We start from the raw sequence: 26,666 nt of genomic DNA, 5'->3' as shown, positions 1-26,666 counted from the left end.
TGGGAGGGGGTGTGTTGGGGTGTGCAGGGGGGTGGCGGGGTGGTGTGTTGGGGAGTTAAGGGGGGAGTTTGGGGGGGGGGGTGTGCAGGGGGGAGGTGGGAGGTGGGAGGGGGTGTGACACGACAGTACATAGTTCAAATACAGTTTATTCGTTTCACAAAAGGAAACGTGTGGACATTTTCATTGCGTATGTGTGCTTTATTGGTGTCCAGTCCTCAGTGTGCATGCCCCAGAGTCACACAGTGCCCCAAGTGCTGTCTCCATGCGATGAACACCAGCCGTGTGTGCTAGAAGCAGTGGTTGATGATACTTTGGCGCATGGCACGCCCCTCCTGTGCATCGCCTCCTCCATGTGGTGGCGCCCCTTCTGCACCCTCCTCATCCTCATCCTCATCGTCAGGTGGTTGCAGTTCTGCGTCAGGGGGCAGGGGCACATTCCGTCTGACGCACATATTGTGCAGCATGACACATGCCATGACGATCTTTGCCACCTTCTCATGGCCATACAGGAGTGCCCCACCAGACCTGCTGAGGCTTCGGAACCGTGCCTTCAGGAGGCCGAATGTCTGCTCTATGACCACACGAGTACGTGTATGTGCACGGTTGTAGTCCTCCTCGTGCTGGTTCTGCGGGTTCCGGACTGGCGTGAGGAGCCACCTCTTCAGGGGGTAGGCTGCATCACCTGTATGTAGGCGAGAATGTATGTGTCAGTCATGTTGTCTGTCCAGGAACATGATGTCCCACCATGGCTGGCATGGAACTGTTACCTTGGCTCACTTCTACATGCACTAATTGATTCACACTATGCAACCAGTATATGCCCATTGCTGCCATGGCCTGTTTAGCATGCCATCACCCTATGTATGCAGAGGGGTTTAGTGCATTGTGAGTGGCCTTCCTCTGTATCCGTTCTCTGTGTTACTCACAGCCAGGTGGAGTATGCATCATCCCCCCCCCCCCTTTCAGCCAGGTGGAGTATGCATCATCCCCCCCCCCCTTTCAGCCAGGTGGAGTATGCATCATCCCCCCCCCCCTTTCAGCCAGGTGGAGTATGCATCATCCCCCCCCCCCTTTCAGCCAGGTGGAGTATGCATCATCCCCCCCCCCCTTTCTGCCAGGTGGAGTATGCATCAAGGTGGAGTATGCATCATCCCCCCCCCCCTTTCTGCCAGGTGGAGTATGCACTGGTACGTCATTCCCATGCCCACTTCCATGACATAGCACTCACCGAGTAGCCAGGATCTTGGGCCTGCATGTCGCTCCATGTAGCGTGGTATTGTGGAGTTCCTCAGGATCATGGAATCATGGGTTGATCCGGGGAATCGGGCACAACAATGTGTGATGATCTTGTTGGAGTCACAGACCATTTGCACGTTGATAGAGTGGAACTGTTTCCGGTTGCGGTACGGTACCTCCATGGCACGTGGAACCACCAATTCCACATGGGTGCAGTCGATGGCACCAATGCAACCGGGTATGCTGGCTAGTGCATGGAAACCCACTTTGGTGTTTGCAATCTCCTGGGCAGTCCGTGGTAATGAGATGTGGTCGTCTGTGTGCTTGAGGAGGGCATCAAGCACTTGGATGAGTGTTCGTGAGAATAATGGTTGTGAAATGCCATGCAGGTGCCCCACTGTGTGCTGGTAGGTGCCTGTGACCAGGAAGTGGAGTACAGCCACTACCTTCAGTAGGGGGGGGATGGCGGTTGGACTTTCTATCATGCTGACGATGTCGTTGTGTGTCATGTCTACGATGGCGGTGATGGTGTCCCTGTCCAAACGGTACAGGGTGTGGATCTGCTCAGCAGTGAGGTTGTTTGGATTGGCTCTGATGCGTGGGATTGGGGGCTGCCTGCGTGGTGGCACTGGCTGTGCTGGTGGGGCTTGCTGGGCCTGCCTTGCCCTCCTTCTCCTCCTGCGTCTCCTCTGTGCTGCCTGTTGTTGTTGTTGTTGCTGTTGCTGTTGTAGTAGCACATGCATTGCTATCAGGTCCTCCAGCCCCAACATTGCTAGTCGTATTGGCATCATTGTGGAGTGTGACTGGGTGTGGGTAGGGGTGGGGTGTGCTCTTTTTATACTCCCCTGAGTCTGTATTGCCTTCACCTGTGCTGTTTCTGTGCACCTGTGGCAGCTGCATTCACTTGAATTGGCCCTTTACGGTTGGTTCGCGATGGCGTTATTTGCACCATGGCGGTAAGGTACTTAGCGGCCTCAATGATGGCGTTAGGTGCATGTCCGCTTGGGTCGGCATTTGCGTGCCTTTCCGCCATGGCGCTAAGTACGGTGTGGGCGGTCGCGTGCGCGCACCCTTAGCGCAGTTTGCGGCAGCGTTAACTACGATGCCGCTATTGGCATCGTAGTTAACGGTCACGGGTCATGATCGGACCTGGCGGAAAACGATGGCGGTAAGCATTTACCGCCATCGTTTTTCGCTTAGCGCCAGGGTCGTAATGAGGCCCATTGCATACCGAAGGGGGGTTAGCCGCGCCTTTCCTGTTGTCTATTCTGGCAACCAAGCAGCTTCAGGCTTGCTTCAATTATCCCTCATTAGTATGCACTGTCCCCAGCCGGAGGACAAAAGAAAGCAGATCGATGGGGCCTTTGATATTTAAATTAGGCTGCCCATGCTGGAGGAAGGTGTGCCTTCCCCCTCCTTGAGATGCTTTGATGTACCCGGGGCTGTCACATTCCCACTGAATATGAATGGGGAAGACGGCGCCTGTAGGCTGTGTCTTCCTGGAATACATGTGACGATGTGTTTTGTCCGGGAAGCAGATTGACTGTGTGTGGAATGGCCTTACACAGTCCTCGGAAGTTGGTCTCCCATCATTCATTTTCATTATTAAAAAATCAAAAAAGCCGAGGCGAGCGCACTGTCCCCGTGCAGATGGTCGAATTCCTCACACATATCGATCCCAAAGCTTTGCAAAAAGTGAAGTTCGAGGGGATTGTCCACCACTAGGAGAATGAGGATGTTATTGTTGTTCTTGCATGGCTTAATGGTAGTCAGGTTAGGCACCTCGGTAGGAGAAATGATAGAGTCCACCAAGCTGGGGTTCAAGCTTGCGAAGTGCAAATCTTCTCCATGCATAAGGCAGTGCATAAATCATAAGATATCCACACAAAATTGTTTAGCCCAGTAATTCATGAATGTATTAGCACAGATCAGAGCCATGTTAGCACCCATGGCTCAGCATAAAATTGACTTCCATATCGTAAAAAGTTATTAAAAAGTACAATACAAAGGAGTTCCGTTAGGGGCCACGGATCCCCTGGCAGGCCTGACCTACTGGGTTTTCAGGCCCCTACTGGCATGTCTCTCACTGAAGCACCGATACCATTAGCAACAGCGCTGGTGCTTCAGTGGCCCCATTTCCACCATGGAAATGGGGAGTAACCGTTACCGCCGCCACTTGTGATATCCCCGTGGAACTGGGGTGTCAGGCGGTAGTAAGGGTGTTACGGGGTTGTAGGTAATCCACCGCCTACCAGGGGGTTTTCCAGCAACCCCATAACGAGGCCCAATATTTATAATGTAAGTTTCGCTTCGTTCTGAAAAATCCAGAAATATTGACATAACTCAACAAGGTTCCGTCTTTCGTCAATTACATTCAATACCTTGAGTATCTGGGTTTTTCAGAAGTTGAGTGTGTCCACTCATCACTGCAGGTGGTGTTAATTCTCCCTATGGTGATAAGACCTATTGACAGTGGTTGTTACCACATCCACCTTTGAATGGTGTCTTCCAATCTGAAACTAAGAAAATAATTAAGAAACAAAAAGCCCTAATGATGATAAGCAAATGCGTGTCATTGAGGATTGATCCCATTATTGATTCTGCCCCGGCCGTACTGACCTTCCAAGGGGAACCAATGTGTAAGCAATGCCATCCGATTTCCCATTAGGCCAGTCTGATGCTGCCCAAAGATGGAGCGCACAGGCGGCATTGAGAGTTTGCACTTCCCTACATTCTACACCCTGTAGCTTCTTTGTAAGCACCCCTTACTGTGAGTGATTAAGATGGGAGATCACCTTTCGGCTCTTGTTGTCTTCGTAATTAAGGCTGGCAGCAAGAATATTCACGAATGATTGCTAAGCATGGAGTGGTTTTGATTAGGTGGATCTATGAGCGAAGCCAACTGCAAAAATAGTCCTTCACGTTTTCAGAATTGTTGCAGCCAGCCAGACTTCTGCACCATACGCCTTCGTCTTGTTCCACAAACATTCAGAAAAAATTGAAGGGACTGACATATGTTGCCAATTTCAAGGAACTTGCACTGCCCACCCACCCAACGTGTCAAACTTTGTTAGTCCCTCATTTAATTCTGCATGCAACTTGCGACACACCCCACCCTCCAAGATTCTATCAGATCTATGGGCCTCATTACAAGTTTGCCTGTCCGGGAAACAAGGGTGCCGGTAAGCTCACCGGCACCCTTATTCCCGGACCGGCAAACTACAAGTTCGCCTGCCGGGGCTGCTGTGCCCGACAGGTCTGACCCTGCCGGATGCAGCGGCCACGTAGGCAGACCGTTCACGGAAGCACCGCCACCGGCCTATGTGACTTTATGAGAATGGGGACTAACATTTTACCAAATTCTACTTTACTTTTCAACCAGGCCAAAGAAGAACTGATGTGCAGAGGCCATACTTGCCAGGAGAAATCAGAACCATTTACCTCCAAAAATCGACAGCATGACCATCTGGTAATACCGCCTGGGGTAATACAGGCAAACTTGTAGTTTGGTGCTTGCAGGAAAAATGAAGGTAAACGAAATTACCTCCACTTTATCCCTGCAACGGCAAACTCGTAATGAGCCCCACTATGCCTGCATAAGAGGAAGGTAGATGTTGTGCCTGCGTAAGAGTACGGCAGATGTAGACTCTGTGGGGCAGATTCTCCAAATGTTTGAGGTTCAAGTGAGTATTTGAGAATACGGTGACCTCAGCATTTTAGCAATGAGCGTTAATGAAAGGCGCGCATTCTCTTTGCTCCTTTCATGCGCGCTCATTTTTGAGAATCTGGCCCTGTGTGTACTTAGAATACACCAGCGAGTAACAGGACCCGCAAAGTGGGTTATCTCTGGGGAAAGTAAAAAGGGGCCTGTAAGATGGAATACCAGCAACAAGGAAGCCAGCAAATGAGATGGTGAATATCAATGAGTGTTTATTAAAAAAAAAATACAATAAACTCGCGAGAAGATGGCAGATTGGCAATTCTGAAAAGCAACTGAACGCGCGCGCTTGAAATCGCTGCGTTACGCCTTAAGTGACGTGCCGCCCTGCGGCTTTCTCTCTCCTCCCCGCACACTTTTTAATTAGTTCTAAAGGAAGGACCAACAGTGTAACATTCCTCTAACTACAAATTCATCACTTGTAGAACTCTCCTCATGTATAATTCACTCCCGCTTTTCTACGAAAAGCCTTTGGTACATTTTTCAGAAGTGCCATATGCAGATTAACTCATTCAGTCCCTGCGTGTTAACCATCTAGATATCAAGCCTGCGTCTCTTCTCAACCAATCAAAGTGCTCGTGGGTGGGCTCGGGCTGTCAAATCATAGAATTAGAAAAACCTAAAAGCACTGCTTTAAAAAATACAGATCTCCAAATTTTGAACTGTGTGAGGGCCAATCTGAGGAACAATTAAAAAATGAGGAGGTACCGTACTGAAGAGTTTATGCAAAGATTATTTGTTTTTTCAAGTTGTTTTATTTGTACTCTTGTTACTGTTGTGCCCGGTTAACCAACCAGGGGCCTAATTCCCAGAACTTTCTGCGAAAAACATTACATAAAAATCACTGCTCAGCTGAAAAAAGTTAATCAGTTTCTCGGGTGACAGTTTTGACACCACAAATGTGCCAGTTGTTAGCCACGCAACTGCACAACGATGACTCGTGACCTCACAAATGGCGCAACAGCCAATACCAGCTGCACCATGCATGACATCATCACAATGACTACCCGCAGCCATCTTTAACTACATTGCTTATTCCAAAAGCGAGGTCACTCTCAAATATGTAGAGTGAGGTACTCGGGCCTCACGCGCCTGGTGGTCTTCATCCATGTTGTAGTGCGCAAACACGGTTCCATGTCTTCACAACTCTGCATTTACAGTAGTGAATTTGCTTTTTTTTTTAACAGGGGCCATGCTTTCCACAGCTCATTTCCTTTTTTTAACAAATTTTTTCTATACACCTTTTTCTTTTTTACGTCGGTTTTGCTTGTTCGCTGAAAAACAAGCCAAACTGATGTAACTGCACAGATGCCAATGTACTGCTACAAATACTGAGTATTCAGCGCATGCATTGCTATAACGACACGGTGCATCTTATGTACTGCCTGTATGACTATGCCCTGCTTATATTCTGCTGTGAGCAATGGGCCCTATTCATGCAACTGGAACCACTGTCTCCTGCATATCTTCTCGAGTCACTTACATTTCCCATCAGTAAATGCTCAGTCTCTACAGCAGTACATGGCCAGGTCGGAGTCACCTTATGGTGTTTGCAACCCGTTTGAAGAAATGAGTGGTTTACTGGCTGATTGTACCCCCCAACCTGGACCTACAATAGTTAAATAATATATCCCAGACTTCAAAAACACCCTTACCGTCACATCCAATGCACCAATGTAATGGCCTAAACGTCCATAATATGGTGTCCTCCAAATCCCCCTAGTCATACTATGTTCCTTCTCTCCTCTTTTTGAGATGAGCTCCTTGTGACGAATCAACTTTCGGGGCACCAGTGGGCCTGGTGTGAATTTCGGTTTCTAAACCATCAATCAGCCCCACAACTCGAGTACACCAGAAGGGTTGTGAACAGATTGGAAACACAAGCAAATTATAAACTTTTTTGGTAGCATGGACAGAATGGCAGGCTTAACTCTGAAAGGTCGTGGATTGTTGGTTAGTTGCAACACAGCGAAAATGCACTTATTACCCAATGGTAAAAGGGACTGTCCAGTCAAGGTTAGATACAAATATCAACTTTATTATTATCACAACAGACAGTTCTATCACACTACGAAATACAACCCATCCTATAAAGGAATTCAGAGGACAGACAGTTTCAAAGAAGGACGGCGTTATTGAAAGTGGCCTAACAACAGTCAGCGTTGCAGTCAGTTGCAGCTTGATGGGCAGGACAGGCTCGTAGAACGTCCTTTAAGGCAGATGTTGGTAGATGCTTGTTGATGCACTCCTCCTAGCTTCTTCATTAGGCTCATGTCCTCATTTAAAGGGGACAGGCCAAAGCTGAGGAGAATGTTGTCGGCACGGTCCTTGGTTTGGGTCAGAGACTCTCTGGCACTTCTCACCTAGGAAGCTTGCTGCAGAGCCTAGCAGGGCACGCTGTGTTCTGGGTGGGAACCAGTTCTGAAGATGCTGGAGGGTCCTGTTGATTCAGTACCTCCCTCTGTTCCCTTGGAGATGTTTACGGGAGGGATCTTGCATCCCTGTTGGAGGTTCTGGCCTTCCTTCACTGGCGGAAGATGTAAGGCAGACTGTACCTTCAGCCAGGGTCCAATGACGAGATCTTCCTTCTATTTCTGGTGAAGCCTTCAGATGATCTGCCAAAAGAGGGGCTCAGCGCTCTTAAAGCCAAATGGGCCTCAATGATTGGTATAGGCTAAGCCTACCTTAATGAACCAATCCTGGGTCCCCACCAACAATCTTCTGTATGCGTGAGGTCATAACTAGAGTGCTTTGCAACAGAGAAGGTAAAGGGGTGAACACATGTAATACTAAGTTCCACTCATCTCCTGTCTGTTGTGTATCAAAGGGGCTCTATGTTTAATGGAGCTCTCTGCGGTTCCTGATTAAAGTGGCAGGTGTCCCTTGAAGCTGCGGCGAGACCAGACTTTCTGGCTCTGTCAATTTACATACTTGTACCTTCTGAATGGGGTCTCCCTGTGGGGATGACTAATGTAAACACGCAGTCCCAGACATAACATTTCACTGTCAATTGATACTGAGGGCTGGAGCTGGCATCAGGTTTACACAGTGCATATGAAAGGGTTTTGGGGTTTCCTGTCTCCTTTGTTAGCCTCAGCAGCCAGGCCCCATGTGGGCCTGTTTGAATTAAACTCTGATTAGTATGCAAATGCTGCCACCAGCTACATGGCTCAACAAAATTACGGGGCGGATCCATGGAGCCTTTGTAAGTTAATTAGGGGGACCATGGCAGCAGGAAGGTTTGGCCCTGCCCCTACTGAGATGACATGGTGTACTCCTAGCTGTCACATCCCAACTAAATATGATAAAAAGGGTCTGCACCGGTAGGCTGTGTCCACCTAGAGTACACAGGTCTATGTGTATGTCGTGCAGTGAGCATAGGAAAATGTGCGCAGATTAGCCCGACACATTTTTCAGGGGATGATCTACCATCATTCAATTTCATAAAAAATTACAGAAAAGTCCAGGCGAGCGCAAACCCACTGTGCCGATGGTCGAATTCCTCACTGTCCTTGATTTGCTTCTGTGTGTTTTTCCCCTCCCCCTCTCATTAAATCACTGCTGTCAGCTGCAAGGTCGGTCCAGGGCCGTGCCTCATTGCATGTCCTACACCTAAGCTCTTGCTTGAAACCTCACTACATATACCCTGTCGATTCTTTCCTACTGGCAGGATTTTTAGCTCAGAACATGAATTTGCCTTTAGTTTTGATTTTCTTGCCATTATTCACTTTCACACCAATGCCTTTCTACATAGTGTCCTCTTTGTGCATCACGTCTGCATGCTCACCACCTGCCCCAGGTCACGCCCGCTTTATGTACACTGGTCTGACATCCTCCCAGCATGGTTTGTGCTACATTAAATTACACAAATGGATAACATATTTATTTATTTATTGCATTTGATTAAACGCCCAACCCCTTAGGTATCACGGCATACATACATCTTAATCATACATTTTAGGTGTTACCAGCTTGAAGACTTACGTTGCAGTAACATGGTTAACATATTGTACACATACCCTTTGACTCCCTTACAGCTGCAGATATTGCCATGCCTTACCCTCACTTTCTGGGCCTGAAAACGCACTTGGAACAACTGGGGACGTAGTAGGTGTTAAAAACTGTTCAGCGCTAGAGTGTTGGAGTGTAGATACGGGAAACTGCTGGCAGTTGTGTTAAGTTATGTGATGTCCTCTGTTGGGCCCTTGGCGATGTCATGGAATTTCGAATGTTAGGTGTGAAGTCAAGGGAACGGAGAATAGCACAGGAGCAATGCAGTCTTGAAAGCAAGACCACGCAGAGCGACAGAGGGTGCTTACAAACCAAATTCAGGTATGGTGTTATGCGTGTTTTCAAAAAACAATTATATTAACAAAATTATTAAATAAATGGTCAGTGCATGGTGGGGTGTTGACATTGCCCAACTAACGTTACATTCCCTTGAAGGTGAGGTTTTGGATCTTAACCCAAACGTCACTTCAATTAACGTTATTTTCACCTTATTTGTAAGGTTTTTGTACTGATGTATATAGTTTGCTGGACAGATAACCCTAACTTGTCCTTACATATGGTCTTCTGATAGGTTGTGGGTTTTGCAATGAAATGCCTTAACAAATAATAACTAGACATCTACATGGCACATGGGCTGTTTGTTTGGGCATTGCCACTTTATGCGCAGGCAGTAATAATATTTATAAATTGTTTCATGTAGAAATCTAGGCGGTTAATATGGACATAATAAGCCAAAGAAGCGGAATCATATGTCCAAGTATCACCTTCACATAAGGCCCCAGCCTGACTGCCAAATGTCCATCATGAGACACTGTACGGCTGAACACACTTTCCAACGTGCCCGATTCCATTCGGGAGATCCTAAAACAGTGTTAGTTTTTATTGGCATTCTCAAAATTGTAGCCCAGAATGTTGTCTCGGGAGGATAGCTAAGGGGCAATGTGCTTGCCTTGGAAGCAAAACGACATGGAGCAACACAGGTTCGATCCCTGGGTCCGTGCTTAGAAACCTCTGGGTATTAAGCGTGTTGTAAATAACCTATCATATCATATACAAGGACTAGAAAATCATCTCCCAGATGGAACGGGGCATCTTGGCATGTATGCCCAAGTTCATCTATCATATGCCCAGGCACTGACAGGCATCATCTGAGCATTCCTGCAAATAACCTAAGTATTGTCATCATACTCAGAAACGGTTTATGAATTGCCAAGGCATGGTCTTTAAGTGCAAGAATCATGCTTCATCTCACACACACACACACCCTTATGCACAAAGTGTCTCTCTCTCCGCCCCCACATACATAACCCGATCATGCACCTATCTCTGTACTTATTGAGTTAAAGTTTTGTTGCTGATTGTCTCACATCACACAATGAATATTTGCAAATTCTGTACATAGCTGACACCTCACTAACCACACACACATCACTTATTTGCCCACTCAGATCACTCATTCATTCGCCTTGAAACACATAGACATGTTATAAATGCCATATCATATCATTCACTCGTATCACTCAGACACTGGTGATTGTGTGTGTGAAAGTGAGAAGCTAATGAGCGGGTGCATTACTAAGAGTATGAGTGAGTGTATCTATGTATGTAGATCATTAGTATGGCGTAAACCTAGCTTGAAAGCAATACATGGTGTACAATACATGGAGTGGAACATAGCGTGGGGTAGGTGGGGTCATGTTGTTGTTCTTTGGTCCTCATGTGTAGATGGGGTGTTTTTTGAAGAGCAGGGTCTTGAGATCTTTCCTGAATTGCAGAAGGGCATGTGCCAACCAGATGTTAACAGCAGGGTTGTTCCAGAGTATGGGAGCAGAGCAGGAGAACACCTGTTTTCTGCTCTTCACCTTCTTGAACCTCTTGGATGCGAGTCTGGTGATGTCTTAGTGCCTGGGTTGACCTGACCTCCCGCGCTGGTGATCCTTTCATCTGGGTATGATGTTGTCATGTACTTTAGAGCTTTGTAAGTGATGCAGGCTGTCTTAAAGGGGATGCAGGCTTGCAGGGTAACCAGTGGATTTCTTTGAGAGTGGGGGAAATGTGGTTGAATTTCTTCAATCCCTTAATGAGGCATGCTGTGGTGTGCTGGAAAAGCTTTCAAGGGAGCTGTATGTCAGCAGCATACTGGTGGATTTTGATGTTGCATTTGGCCAAGAGTGCTCCCAATGGCTTCATGCAGAGGTTGACGTTGACAGGGGAGAGGATGGGTCCTTGTGGGACTTTGCGGGTCACTGAACACTGTTGGGATCTGCAGGTGGCCGTCTAGATTACCCGGTGTCTGTTGTTGAGATAAGAGTCAGTCCTTTGACTGTGGCGTCTAATCCTGAGAGGGAGGATAGGGTGTTGAGTAGCACTCTGTGGTCGACTGTGTCAAATGTGGAAGAGAGGTCAAGCTGGACCCGCAGCAAGGTGGCAAAGATTGCATTTGTCGATGATTAGGAGTGCCTCATTGATGGCCTGGACGGTGGCGGTCTCAGTGCTTCTTCTTGCTCAGAAGCCAGACTGGTTTTCTTGAAGTCGATTTTTTGGGGAGATCTTTTTGTCTAGTTGGAGAGTCAGAGTCTTCTCAATAATCTTTCCAATGAAGGGCATGTGGGTGATGGGGCAGTAGTTTGGGTATGACGTTAATTCATCCCCCGTCTTTTTCGTGGCACTTTTAGCCGAAAAATGTTTGCTGAAAAAATATCGAAAAATATCGAAAAATATGGTGGGTTGGGGGGGGAGTCATAAAAGGGGTAGGGTGGGGTGGTGTATAGGGATAAATAATAGGCGAGGGGATTGGGTGGAGCCACCCCAAATAATAAAAAAGAAATTGATTATTTCTTTCGGCAGACATTTTTCGGCAAAAAGTGCAGCGAAAAGAAAATGGCAGAAGAATAAACATAGGACCGTAGTTTGCTATGCCATCTGGGTCGAGTGTCGGCTTCTTTGGTAGGGGTGTGATCTGGCCAGTGTTTAATGCTTCGGGAAAGATGCCTTGCGTGAGTGAGGTGTTGATAGTGTGGCGGAGATTAGTGAGAGTCATTCCTTTGATGTTCTTCAGGATGGAGGTTGGCTTGACTTTGTCCTCGTAGAAGGTGGCTTTGAGTGATGTAAAGGTTATTGTGAGTTTGTCCAGTGTAAGGGACCATCATGGGACATGGCGTGATATTATGGGAGGGGCTGATGATGGAAGGGATATCTTCAATGTGGTGACGGTGCTTTTTGATTAGGGCTCTACTCTTTGGAGGCTTCTACTATGGATGTTGTGCAATATTGTGCTATGGTGTATACCAGGGTCTGGATGGCTTGCTTTTGTTGGTTTGTAGTTTCAATGATGTATGGATGCTGGTGGAGTCAGAGTGAAGTTGAGCCGGTGGAGAAGGATGTGGATGACAGGTGGAGGAGTGAGTGTGGAATCTAGGTTGGTGAAGTTTTCTTCTACAGGCTCCAGGGGAATAATTGAATTGAGTGTCAATGTGTCTTTGTTGATTTCAATTGCCCCCAGTGGGAGAGGTTTGAGTGCTGGAGCTTGATCGGTATGACGGTGTGGTCATGCCAGTTGGGTGGTTTAGGTGGGAGACAGATATTTGTGAATTAGGTGAATACCAGGTCAAGAGAGCTACCTTTTGGTGTGGGTGGGAACAGTGATGAGTGTTGTGATTTGATGGGGTTGCAGGAGATCGGCAAGAGCTTCTTTGGTTCTCTTGGTTGCTTGTATTCCTGGAAGACTGAGGTCTCCTTCGAAGACGATTATGGAATGCTTGATATTTGATGCAGTGAAGAGTTTGGTGACTTCATCCACGAAGGCTGTTACTCAATGGTGGGCAGAAGATCATGTGGAATGTGTTTTTGTTTTAGATGGGAGAGCGGAAAGTGACATGTCAGGAGCTCCATGCATTTGAGGGGCAGGGAAGCTTGGAACATAAATGTCCACAAAGTCTTGTGGGTGTAGTGCTCTGAAGTTGAATGCTGTAGTAAGCATGCACAAGGGCATCCTGTATGTGGGTGGACGAGGGATTGAGCCATGATATTTTATGAGGAGTGCATTAAGGTTACATGGTGACGATATCTGCAAAATCGTCTGTGTCGAGTAGAGTGGAGCAAGCGTTTTTGAGGATGAAGTTGTCTGTGTGTTTGGGTGGGTTGAGAGTGGGATGTTCAGGTTGTATGGGTTAGAGCTGGGATATGCTTGGTGAGTGTTGAAGGGTTCCATGTGTTCGGGTGGGATAGGCTGAGTAATATAAGGAACGTAGCACATGGTGGTAGGTTTCTCTGGTGTTGTGCAGGGGTTTTAGCCCTTAGCTCTTTCCAGGCTCTACCGTAATCCAAAGGTGTTGTACTGGTTGAAGCCCTTGTCTCATCAGCACTTTGCTCGGGATGGCTGGGTGAGGGGTGCCCTAGTGAGGATAGATTCAAAGGCAGCGAGGGGGAGGAGCCATACAGAGGGAGGGAGCGGAATTAGGAAGCAGTCACAAGAGCAGGGGAAAGAGAGAAGGGGGAAAACAGGGGAAAAGGCATAAAATAGACAAAATAAAGAGTAACAAGCATAGGATAACTTCTTTTAAAGGGATAGAGGTTGATCGGCCATATAGAGCGAAGATGAGGCAGGGACCGGCCAGAGAAGCAGGCGAAAATGAGTAGAGTTGAAAAAGGAGGGCACAGAGCAACACAATGCAGACAAAAAAGAACAAAGCCGAGAGTTTTTTAAAGGCTGGAAGGGGAAGATCCACACAGGGTCAAGGAGGGGAAACAGGAAGCAGTCACAAGAGCAGGGGGAAAAGCAGCAGAACACAGAAGCAACATGCAGACACACAAGCACACAAGGTAGTGTTTTAAAGTCAGGGAGGGGCAGAGCCACACAGAGCAAGGGAGGGGAGATAGGCAGTAGTCACAAGGGCCGGGGCAAAAGAGGGAAAAGGTCAGCAAGACAGAGATTAAGCAAGTGCAAAACACAGCTTCTTAAATACAGGGAGGAAGTGGAGCCATACAGAGGGAGAGGGTGTAGGCAGGAAACAGTCAAAGGAGCAGAGGAAAAATAAGCAGGGGCAAAAAAGAGGGAAAAAGGCCGCAAAAAATGAAGGGAGAGAGAGAGAGAGAGAGAGAGAGAGAGAGAGAGGACGCGTGCACGCGCATATGTGTTTTTGTGTGCGATATATGTTTTTGTGTTGTGGGGTCTGGAAGAGCATGGTCTCAAAGATAGCTTAAACAAACGGGGTTGCGGAGCGGTGGGCAGCATCCAGAGTGTGTCGGGTGTGGAGCATTTGTGGATGCTCAATGGTGGTGGAGCTGTAAGGGATAACAGTTATGTTTGTCATATGCAAAGGTGGAGAGCGTGGAGGAGAAGGCATTAGTCCAATCAATGGAGGCTAGGGTAGGGGACAGGAGGAGATTCTATGTGTGCCCCTTCTGCCTGAGAAAAGACACTTCTGTTTGCTAAGTTCTGTAATTAAATACCTTGAAGCCCTACTGTAAATAAAGGCTTAAGATCAAACCCCTAAGAATCACTACTGCCTGATTAACCATAAAGGAAGCTACGGAAGCATCAGACGATAATAGCTAATACTCACACATTTGAAAAGCTCGCAATAGTATTGCTCCAGGCAGAGTTCATTTTCAAAGGATTGACAAGAGAGGCAACAGCAGGTCTAGCCGAACAGACTGGATGCAAATGATATTGAGTAAAACCGAGAATAAACAGTAATGAAGACGAAAGACAGAAGTGGCGCTGTGCAAGAATTCTACACGACCCGCAAGGCCTGAAACGATCAGAGAATTCCCTGATGAAGGCTGTTCAGTGTGAAGAAAGAGGCGGTGGGTCCCCGACCAGTCTGACCGCTCGCTTCTATGTTCCTGATTAACGAGTTGGTGGTAGAACTCTTTCCTCGGCTGGGGCCTCCCTCTGGAACAGCCTTCCGGCCTCACTGAAACTTGAGGAGAACGATCTCCGGTTCCAGAAGCACCTCAAGACCTTCCTCTCTGCTTCTGCTTTCTCTCCTCCTCTCCCCAGCTGATCTTCCTGGCTGAAACTGAAACTGCACTGGTCGCCGGGCTACCCTCTGTTCTCGGGCCAGGTCCCCTCCCCACCATTTGCACACCTGCACTGCCCCCTGCACTTGGGGGCTGTTCTCTATATCCCTACAGCCCCCTACCAGCACCTGACACTTGATGTCTGCACTTACCCCGGCACTTGCCATCACCCCGCTGGCTGCACTTCTTATTTATTGCATTCATTGGTTTTTATTTTTATTTATTTTTACTGTTATTCTATGTAGCGCACTGCCCCCTCCTCTTCCCCTCGCACTTTTCCTCTTCCCCTCTCCTCTGCACTTGCGTGATCTCAATGCCACCTGGCCTAGTAGGATCGTTGCCTCTGTCTTTCCTTGTTCCTCCTGCCTTGCCTTGCCCCGCCTTGAAACACTTGTGTATAGGCGCATTATAAATGCCATATCATATCTTAACAGCATAGAGTAGTGGTGCCCAGGTGGCAGGGGAGCTAGCATTACATAGGGCGGCATGGGCGCGGGGTTCATGGCTGCTAAGGAATGCGATATCTACTGGGATGAGAAGTTCGCCGCTTGTTTCGTGGGCACCAAGTGAAAGAAGAAAAATGGCAAAGTGTCGAGACCACATCTAAAGCGAATGGATGCAATCTTTGTATGAAAAGCATTCGGAGAAACACAACTGGTGCGGGCACAAGAGCCAGCTGGAGCTTACATTTCACACACACGTGGACGATTGGATGGACAAATCTTGGTTTGTGTTGTATTTTGTCTATTTATGCCCCCCAAAAGCTTTGGGTTTTAATGTAGCGCTCATATTGCTTGGCCAGCCTGATCCAAGGTAGGTCAGAGCAAAGCCGCGGCTTCCCTGAGCCATGTAGGGCCAGATCTGGCCAGGTCTGCCTGAGTATAATGACATTAGTGCTATTACCGATCCAGGCTTCCACCGGGGTGCGGGGGAGGGGCTAATAGTGTCTTATTTTTAAAAATGGTTATTGGAAACTGGCTTGGCACGATTTGTCTGTGTCAATTTCCTATACAAAATCTACAATGAAAATTGTAAAGGGACAGGTAAGTGGGGGAATGGTTTGGGGTGGGAGTTGCGAGGGGGCAGGGCAGAGGTACTCTGTGCAGGGGGAATCTCCAGGTGGTGGTGCTTCCGGGGGAGGGGTACGTGGAGGTCAGGGTTGCTGGTGGCAAAAACTAAAATGGCAGCTCATGGGATTGGCAGAGGAATCGGGAATGAAATGCACGCTTGTACTGGCAGTCCAAGCCCTCGTTGATGCCTCTTGATTGGCTGGCGCCACGCCACAGGTTTTAATATCTGAAATAACATCTTGGGGTTTATTTTCTTGATGGATACTTGTCTGAATATGGATTGATTCAGTGAATTTAACTATCTTACATTCTTTTTTATCCTGTTAATATGCAGTAACATGCATTATGGTTAATTTATTCCTTTTATGGAAATTGATCTTTCCAAAGTAATGCCCAGCTTGACTTAAAATGTAAGCATCATGATTCTCCCCTTCGCCAACGCTGAGTGTTACGAAACCAGAGCCTTCTTGCTAGCTCCCATTCACCATCGCAAAGTGTTACGAAACCAGAGCCTTCTTGCTAGCTCCCATTCACCATTGCAGTGTGTTACAAAACCAGAGCCTTCTTGCTAGCTCCCATTCACCATTGCGAAGTGTAAGGAAACCAGAGCCTTATTGCTAGCTCCCATTCACCATCGCGAAGTGTTACAAAACCAGAGCCTTCTTGCTGGCTCCCATTCACCACCCTGAAGTGTTACGAAACCAGAGCCTTCTTGCTAGCTCCCATTCGCCATTGCAGAGTGTTACGAAACCAGAGCCTTCTTGCTAGTTCCATTCGTCATCGCGGAGTGTTACGAAACCAGAGCCTTCTTGCTAGCTGCCATTCACCATCGCGGAGCCTTCTTGGTAGGTGCTGAGTCTACTGGCTTCTTGCCTCCTTCTCACTTTCTGTTGAGTGAAAGCTTTGGAGATGGGGAATTCAAGCTCCCGTTTCCCAAAAGACCCATAATAAATGTGCAAGGATTTTGTGCCAGGCACAGGGAGGACAACAACAGTCTTGTGTCACTAAGATTCTGAAATGTGTGCACAGAAATGAGCATACACATGTCACAGTATTACACGCCTGGAGACCATTGGCACCAGTGACCTGATCATAAAGGCACGGCATTCGGAAATTTGCACCAGGATTTTTGATTCATGTGAAATTGAATGAATGTTAAGTCGTAAAATTCCCATGAAGTCTGATAGGATTTACATTTGATTCTGGCAATTTAAAAGACTGTTCCTTATGCCAACGGGCGTTCGGCTCTGTGGGCGGGGAATGCTGGTTTCCATCATTTAGATGACCCATAGGCACTGGTGTGAGTGCAGTAAGCTTCATTTTGCATTGATTTACTTGGTTTATAAAGGGCCAACACGTCGCTTTGTAACCACTTTGAGGCTTTGAGGATCAAGTAAATGAGGGGTATCCCTTCCGGACAGAATACGGGTTGTTAAGAGCTGGGCCTACCTTCTGAATGGCAGGTGTCCTTAGTTGCAGTGAAAATTAGCTTCTGTGCGTGGGTCTTCCTGTTCCTCCGGGGAGAAGAGAGGCGGGACTAGCACTGGCTGGGGGTCTAGGGAACGGATATCTTCAATGGGGTCTTCTTCAGGGCCTCTTTGGAGGTTGGGAGGTTACCAACACCCAGGGACAAGCCTCTGCAGTATTTGAGAGGAAAGAACTCAGCACTTCGAAGTGCTTTTTCCTCTGGACCTCCGCCTGCTTGATCTTCTGGGCCCCGCCTTATAGTTATATCAATTTGCCTTACATGATCCTTATAAGTAGCTTATAAGAATTTATGAGAAACTAGTAGGATTTTGGGAACAATAATAAGACTTTTTTTTTAAAAAACTTATAGGATACAGAAATACTTCAGAGCTAATTTTCATTAAATGTGTAATTTGCAGAAGGGGAGCCGTCACGTGCTGACATACACATAGCGGGCACACTGCCGCCAGCTTTTCATCATTTGTATGTTGGAGTGCAAAGGTGCAGGGCAAAAGGCGGCGTACACGTGTGTATGCCCCCTTTTGACCTGCACTTTTGCACTCCACTGTGCAAAGTGAGTAAATGCTGCCTGGCATCCTTGCACGACAAGCAGTGTTTGCTTTTAATTGTGAGCGCTGCTTGTAATGCTGGTGCATAAAGGAGGCGGACCCCATAGAGATCACCTGTATTTGCACAGGCAAGAAAATCCATGCCGGCGCAAATGGAAGGAAGGAATGCGGCAGATACGCTAGATGCATTACAACCCTCCTCGCAAATGCATGAAAATGTGGCAGCATGAAAAATTATTGAATCAGTATAAACATCTGATAAGTTTGAAGTAGGATTTATGCAAGATCTTGTAAGATTCTGATAAGATTCTTATAAGAAAATCGATAAGAAATTGTTAGTAGGGGTGGGGCTTATTCATGTAGTACTCCTAGCCTTTTCCCCCAAAGGGTTTGCATATTGTGCAAAAAGGGTGCACATGCACTCTTTCGCTCCATTGGGAGTTTCCAGAGTTTGTTCCAGGATGGTGTTTAAGTTCTTATTTTCTAAATTTAAGATATCACCTGGATTAATGATTCAGTATTTGCCTTCTCATTTATTTATTTAGGTTTCTTGTAGCATGCCCAAGCTATGCTCCCAGAGGTGGATTCCTGTATTCCTGAATGCAATCTGTGCATGCACTGTGCATTATGGCCAACATTGATGACGGTAGTATCCCTCTGGCTGCTGGGTAACGCTAATATAATGGGCTAAGGCAAGATCAATGGATCCTGTGCAAGCATAAGAATCCCTTATCTGCTTCTGATCATGGAAAAGAGTTGTGCATGTATGCAGCGATTGTGCAAAGGGAATTCATCACTACAGCTCGCCTTCACTGCTGCTCACCTCGGTATCCGGCCTATTCTGTATCATTAGCTCCAACCAATGGAATGCGCTTCCTTTCAATCGTCGCAACATTCATGGCATGCCCCCATGCAGAAAAGCAAGCCTGGGCTGCGCATCCCACAGACATGCAGTGCATGGTCTCCATCCGCCTTGGAGGCACCATCCGGCTGCATCAAAGCTTTCTGAGGTTTAGCGGGCAAAGAAATCGAAACCCAATCAAATCATGGCATCCTTGAATATCTCCATTGCATGTGATAGTCTTTCCTCACTGTCATGTGTCATTAGCAAATGGCTTTCGAGAGTGAGGTCCAGGCTAGCCGGGCAGAGGTGATCTGTAAGGTAATATATCTACGCTACAGAGGCGGACAACACTCTTTTATTGTTTGTTGTGGATTCCTGAAAGCACAAGGATTCTCTAATAACACATTTATAAGTGCCAACCAGTGGTGTCGCTAGGGGAGTCCTGGTGGGCCGCCCCCCCCCCCGTGAAACCGTGTCCTCCCTCTTGTGCCCCCTACCTAAGACGAGCAGTGCCATGTTCTTCCCCTCAACAACTCCACACTATGGGGCTAAATTTTGGCCGGGTGTACCACAAATGAACGACATAAACGCCTTGCGTACTGGTTTTATGTCTTTAATTTGCGGTGTGGTACAAATACTCCCAACATTTGCACCGACATGGGTTTTTATACCAGTGCAAATGCTATGGATCCCTATGGGGTCCTCCTGCTTTATGTGCCAGCAAAAAAAGAAATGTGTATCAAACCCAGCTGCATTAGGTATTCAGTGATTCAGTCGTACAACTCTCACATACATATCTGACAAATATAAACCTCTCTGGTCATTCTTATGTTCCCAGATTGCTCCTTTATATGTAAAACAGCCATTGGTTTTATTGGTGACACGCCTCATTACCAATGGAGTTTGTGCTAATCTTGGGAGGATAGCATAGGGGCATCGTGCTCGCCTTGGAAGCAAGACGACACGTAGCACCACAGGTTCGATTGCTGGGTCCGCGCTTAGAAACCTCTGGGTATTAAGTGCATTATAAATAACCTATCTTATCATATCTAATCAACACACACCTACAATGTGTTAAGCAATTACATTGATGTTCAAATACACACCACACCACATGCATGTTTTATACCATTACAAAAATCAGGGTTTTCCCTCCAGAAAAGTAAAGGTTAAAAATGATGCATCATTTTACATTATCAAACGCATGCGTATGCTTAAGTCAAGCACAGAATACCTACAGGTGGGCACTGAAATGAAGTTCAGAAGCAAACACTACTTTTCCTTGGCGGCACCACATTTCCGGAGGCCTGTAGATGCCCAGGTGATGCAAACATGAAATAGATCACAGAGAAGTTAAAAAATGGTGAAGAGTCAATCTACATGTGCGAGTGCATCAAGAAACCTGTGAAATGATGCCCAGAGCTACCCTAAGCATGCACAGCCACAGGTTCCAAGAAGCTTCTGCAACTGCATTTACTCCGCTCAGGTGTTTATGCCCACGCAGAGTTTACACATTTCACTTGTGAGTTTGCCATCTATTAGTGGCGTTCCAGCCCAAGAGATTGGAGGTAGATGGCAGGCGGTAACCTGCCTTCCCTCCTTCATTCCTCCAGTTGAAACCAGAGCTGTAACCCTGAGAAGAGGGTTAATTATGTTTTAATCAACTTTTTTTAAGATACACCTGAACCATTTGCATATATTTCATATGTTAAATATAACATTTAACAAGACAGCATGTAGGAATGTAGTTATGTTGCCAGAAGCATTCATATTACAGACCAGGAGTTACTCCCCATGGGTTTACAGCGGGCAACTCGGGAAAAACCAGATATTAGTATCAAAACCAAAATTCCTCATTCCAATCCTCCCTGACTTGTGTCCAGTTGGCAGACAGCTCATGTTCTGCTGGCTTCCTCTTAAAGCGTGTTGTCTGATCTTATAGAAAGTAGACAGTTGGCGTCAGAAAGTATCTCTTATGCACTCACCTGAATGCGGAACACACTGCTATGTCCAAACTCTGGGCAGCAGAGACATCAAAACACTCAACTACCATAACACAGAATATAACAGGCTTGACTTGGGATTAGAAATCCTGTCAGCCTTGAGAAAAATGTCCTTATGTTTTTATGGAGCAAAAATGGGACAAGGTGATGAAGGTTCTGTGTGATAAAGCCACCCGAAATCAGGACTCAAGTCGGGGGTACACTCTGGTGGACTGAGTCCCCTGCACTCTTTTTTCAGAGGGCACCTTGATATGCTAATTTCTAGTGACACCATATTCAATTGGTATGTTAATGAGTCCCCCCACTTTTCTTTGTAGGACTTGACCCCTGCCTGAAATAATCCTGCGGCAGCAATAGCCACTGTTTAAAATGCACTTTTTAACATCTTTTTATGCAAGTGGAGACCCCCAAGCCCTGCCACCCCCCCTTGCCTTAAAGTATTACCCCAACCCACCCCCCACATATATATGCATTTAAAAGTGCATTTGAAAACAATGTATTTTTTGGCCGCAGGATTATTGCGGCAAGTTTTTCACTGGATACGATGGTGAACGGGTGTAGATTGCCACGGCAGACAACGTTTTTTGAAGGGATGGAATCTGGTAAAGGTGCAGAATCTGGCAGAGATGGAGTAAAGTTCAGGAGCGGTGGGTGCATGCACTTAGTTGGGACTGGGTCAGCAGAAATCCTAACTACACCTCTGGCCAGCTGTGTTTACTCAATTTGCACGGCAGAGTGCAAAGGTGCAGGGTAAAAGGCGGTGTACAAACGTGTATGGTGCATTTTACTCAAGTTTGGGGGTGGGGACCCACTAAGTGTAGGTCTAAACGTAACAGGTCCCGCAGCCGAATTACGGGCTCATCCAAAATGAGCCCCTATTTGGGCAAGTCGTTTACTATGTAGGTCATTTTCTAACAGACTGTAGCGTATCAGGAAAGCGTAAAATGCTGTTAGATTTTCCTTTGATGCTCCAAATCATTTTACAGCCATCCCGGGGCAGCAAAGCGGAGATAGCACTTCTGCTTTGCTTTCCTCCTCCATCTAAGGAGAACATTTGGTTTTACACCCTCTAATCCCTCTAATTAGATTTTCATGCAGGCGTCAAACCAAAGATTCCAATCACACACGCTTTGTTTTACACCTGGTGTCTAGCACGAGGATTCCATTATAAAGCACAGTCTCCAAAGCATATTTGCAGAGGGTGTTTTACATCTCTCAAAGCGGAGAGTAAAGGCGATTTCGTCTCCTTTTACTCTTCAGTTTTTACTCGCCGCTTTGTGAATGACACAAATCGCATTTAGCGGGCCCCACAGCACATGAGTGCATGTGCAGGTAGTCCTCTGAATGCAATTTACAATGTTTCCAACACGAGCCTGTGTGTGTTTTTGGAAGAACACGACTCTGTGATTCCATGTGAAAACATATCGTGGGTATATCTTATTCTCCAAACACTATTTGTTTGTCATTTTCCGGCTGAACGCCACCTCTCTGTTGCTTCCACTGTGTTCCCCTTTTTACACCGTTGCCTTGTCCCAGCATGTGCATTTCATCACCCAAGCGTGAATACACTTCAATTCTTGACCCGTCGGCCTATTTTTCTCTATTTACAGAGGAGACCCACGTTCCCACTTTGATATGATATGATATTTTATTTATAGCGCGCCGATACACAAGTGTTTCTTTGGCCTCTTGCTTAGGGTGACCCGATAAAAAAATGAAAAAACAAACGGGACAGGCTATAGACATAGAAACAGGACTACGATAAAACTAGTCCTATGTCTATGTCGCTGGCCTGTTGCGGGGGGCTTGAAGGGGGTGTGCTCACAGGCGCACTCCTTTCATTGGAGGAGAGCGCCAGGGAGGGGAAGGGGGAGGAAATGGGGGCCTGAAAAGCATTCACTCCCCCATTTACGTGCAGGAAGAGTCACGGCAGGACCCGACTTCGGAAATCCCGAAATCGGGTACCGGCAAAAACCCGGGACCGTAGCCAGCCAGCCTTCCAATCCCCGGACAGAGTTTTGAAAATGAAAAAACTCCCAGGACCCCGGACGGAGGGTGATTTCCCCAGACTGTCCTGGGAAAACCGGAACGTCTGGTCACCCTACACTTGCTGGCCCTTGCGCTTTCTCCACAACCACTCTCACAGCTGTTCTACACTCGCCCCCTCCCCATCAAGTCTTCTTCCACAGCCATAGCTATTGGCGACAGCAATATGCAGAGTGATGCCCGCCATGACACCCCGTATCCCCCTGTCCACTGTCACCATGCCTCGGGACCCCATTGGTCAGCACCTTGCCATAGCTCCTTCCGCTACTCTCTTTATAGGGAAACCCCTGTACCTCCCTTTTCTCCTCTCCCCCCACCGATCTGCTCGCACCCCCTCCACTGCGCCGGCGCTCATCACGCCATGCCCGCAGCTGTATTTTTGTATCCCGTTATGTGTGTTCACAGGAAGTGTTTATCTCGTGAGATGCGCTTCAGATTTTTGCAAAGACATTTTCAGGAATGTGTTTGCACGTGTGGCCGACTCAGCACCCTTCCTTGAGGAAGCCAGATAGAGCCACGTTGCTGCTGGGGGGAGTAAGGTTCCCTGAGGCTCATTGCATGGTCCTGGGGGTCAGCAAATATGGCGGTAAAAGTGGTGATGCGCCTTTATTTCCATTTGTACTGGTCACCAAGGATCAACCACATTTTGACAGGCGGAGTTGGGGAGTAGGACAGACGTCACATGTCCCCCTAATGTTCCCGCTTCACCTGACAAATGCACCTGCATTACCACGCGGAGCTTTGGCACAGGTAGTATAGCTGAGTGGCAATGTGCTCATCTTAGAAGCAAAACGACGCAGAGCAGCACAGGTTCGAATCCCAGGTCTGCGCTTAGAAACCTCTGCATTATTAAGCGTGTTATAAATAACAAATTATTATTATATTATTATTTCCAGCAAGTGTATTCATTCTCGCCTAAATGCAGTGGATTCCAAGGGAATCTGCCTGAAATTACCACCTGGCCAAAGGTGGCAGATTCCATAGGAGTCTATTTATTTATTTATCTATTTATGTATTTGTATAGCACACCGAACCCGTAGGCATTGTAAGTGCTTCGCGCAAACATTAATTACAGGAGGCATTTCCACTTTTCCACAATCTCAGTGGTGAAGTTCAGTGTAAAGGCAGTGTTACCTCTGTTTTACATTTCATCTACGTGGTGGAAAAGTGAAAAAATGCAAGATGGGGACCTTCTGCACTTACAGGAAATTGACCCCAATGACTTTGTTCTCTATCACTGAGCATTTGCACTCCTTCAGTGGCTCCAACCTTGAGACAGACCCAAAGGGATAACATGATATTGCTCTAGCCCTAACCCGTTGCTTTCCTTGTGTTCTGTCCTGCTCGGACCCTTTAATCCTGGTTTCTCAGCTTCTTCGTTCTCCTGCAAGGGCTTCCAACTAGAATAGGAACATTGATTCTGTATTTCTTCGCCCTTGTCTATTAGGTTCTTTAAAACAATGCACCTGGACCAAAGCATCTTTTAATTTTAATTTTTACACAGCTGGAATTGCCCGTGCTGACTTGATCTCTTCCCACAAGATCACTTTGATCTGATCCGATCCTCATCAAAAACCTTAGTCTTCCCCAAAGCTAGTACCTCCTCCTTAACATGCTTGATCATTCTAGAGCACTAGAGCCGCTCATATAAGCGTGTCTGTAAACTTGGAGTAGCCACATGCCCTGTCTCCATGAGAATCATTCTCCGACAACCTTGCATCAACTTGGAGGTCTTCTCCATGTTTGGGAAATCGACATGGGATGAGAGCTCTCAGAATAACTGAGAAGATTGTAACTCAATAGATTTCCGAGACATCTTATCTCTGCAACTTTGGACCTCACGGGCACAGTCTAGGCCTGGAGCGCTACCCTTTGAGATACAAAGCAATTGCTTGATACACAGGTGCACCCTCCATATGAGATGCTGTGGCACCTCGTTTGCGCCATTCTGTTAAAGTATATGGTCATCTGTTAGCATTCCCACATCAGCAGGCTGAGCAGCGTTCCCAGGAGGAACTCCTGCTGGTGTCCAACTCTGACCAAACATAGGGAAACGGTGAAAGGGAGAAGATCGGCCACACAGAGGTGGACCTACGCATGGGTTGAGAGGAGTAGAAAGTCAGAAACCAACACCGGCTCCCAAACTGCACGCACATACCCCAAAGAAGGCATTTCTCTGGCACCCAAGCTGACTGTGGCTTACTATGAATCAACAAAGGGTGTGGATGCATGGAACCTCCCCGCCACATAACCAGAGAAACGAATAGCCCAAGTCTAAAGCAGCCTACAGGAAATGAAGAACAATAGGGTAGCTGATTATGCACTGTTTCATGACCAGGCAGCGCTGATTACACAGCATGCTGCAAGAGGCGGTCATGCAGGCTTGAGTCCTTTATATATCGTCTCTTGCATCCTGGCTCCCTTCGCAGGGACCTACGCAGAAACATGGTCAATGCCAGCAGGGTGTCTCCCAAGAAGTAGGCGCAGAGCTACTTCAGGGGTTGGCTCAGTGAGGCATGGCGTAGGGTGCCGGGGCAGTCTCTTTTGGTGATCGAGTGCTGTTAGTCTGCTCCGCTGCTATCTCCCCTTCAAAGTGAACTGCCTTGCCAAGCAAGGTTGCCATAACCCACCTGGGAAGAGGTTCTTGTGGGGAAGTGCTGCAAAGACAGTCTTATTTTCATGCAGGCACTTTAAAAATTATTTTATTTTCTCACTGTTTTTTTCTAAAACGTACTATTTCTTCATTTACAGTAGACACAATTTCAACTTGTCCTCGTCCTTCCTTTCCCAATCCATTTACACCTTGGCCAGTGTCACAATTCATCCTGGAGTTGACCTACATAGCCAGGCGTGTTATCCTGATCAAATGGATAGCAAATAAAGTGTGTGCATCAGCCCATGCTGGTTCATCTACTTTATTTGGCACTTGTCACCCTGTAAACACATGTCCCTTTGCTCCACCCTCCATTGCCTACACCCTGGCATGTTGAGCCAGAAAGAAGCTCCACCTGAGTGCCACATTGCGAGGTGAGATATCGTTTGCTTACAAAGACTTCTGGTACCTTCCCCCTACCAACCACCCCCTTCTGATTTTCAATTCTCTGCATACAAGCTGGCACTCCAGGACCTGGTCACCAGGGTCCCTTTCTTCTACAATACCAACCAGAGCACCAGAGACAGCACAATACAAGGTACCTATCATTTGACTAGGTTAGATTTATGTCACTTTATTGTTCTCCTCAAGGCTTGCAATGGAGAAAAGAGCTACTCAGCAATGTAGGCAGGTGTAATGAAATATTTGGAATGATATGATATGATATGATTGGTTATTTATAATGCACTTAATACCCAGAGGTTACTAAGCACGGACCCGGGGATTGAACCCGTGTTGCTCCATGTCGTCCTGCTTCCAAGGCGAGCACGTTGCCGCTGAGCTATCCCCCTCTTTGCTCTATTACTCCACCTCTGGTGGGAAAGGGCATGGCCATGGTGTGATGATTTCCACTGCCTCTTTACCCTCTCACTCTCACTCCTCTCTTTATATTCATAGCTCTCTTTTTTGTGTCTCTATTTCTCACTCCATCCTTCTCCCTGTCTATGTCCCTTCATGTGTCTCACTTGATTTGGTTCACCCTCTGTTGTCTCTATTGTGCCTGTTTCATTTTTCTATCTTTGTTT

At 47.0% G+C, this 26,666-nt stretch overlaps 1 protein-coding gene across 2 annotated transcripts in view; it reads left to right on the top strand.

Moving 5' to 3' along the window:
* CAMTA1 (calmodulin binding transcription activator 1) overlaps positions 1-26,666 on the top strand; it is a 3,643,069-nt gene that overhangs the window by 3,094,833 nt on the left and 521,570 nt on the right. The window lies entirely within an intron of this gene.

The sequence above is a fragment of the Ambystoma mexicanum genome, chromosome 8 (assembly GCF_040938575.1).
Source record: "Ambystoma mexicanum isolate Mex_15411 chromosome 8, UKY_AmexF1_1, whole genome shotgun sequence".
In the NCBI taxonomy this organism is placed as follows: Eukaryota; Metazoa; Chordata; class Amphibia; order Caudata; family Ambystomatidae; genus Ambystoma; species Ambystoma mexicanum.
This window is presented reverse-complemented; position numbering and strand designations above follow the sequence as displayed.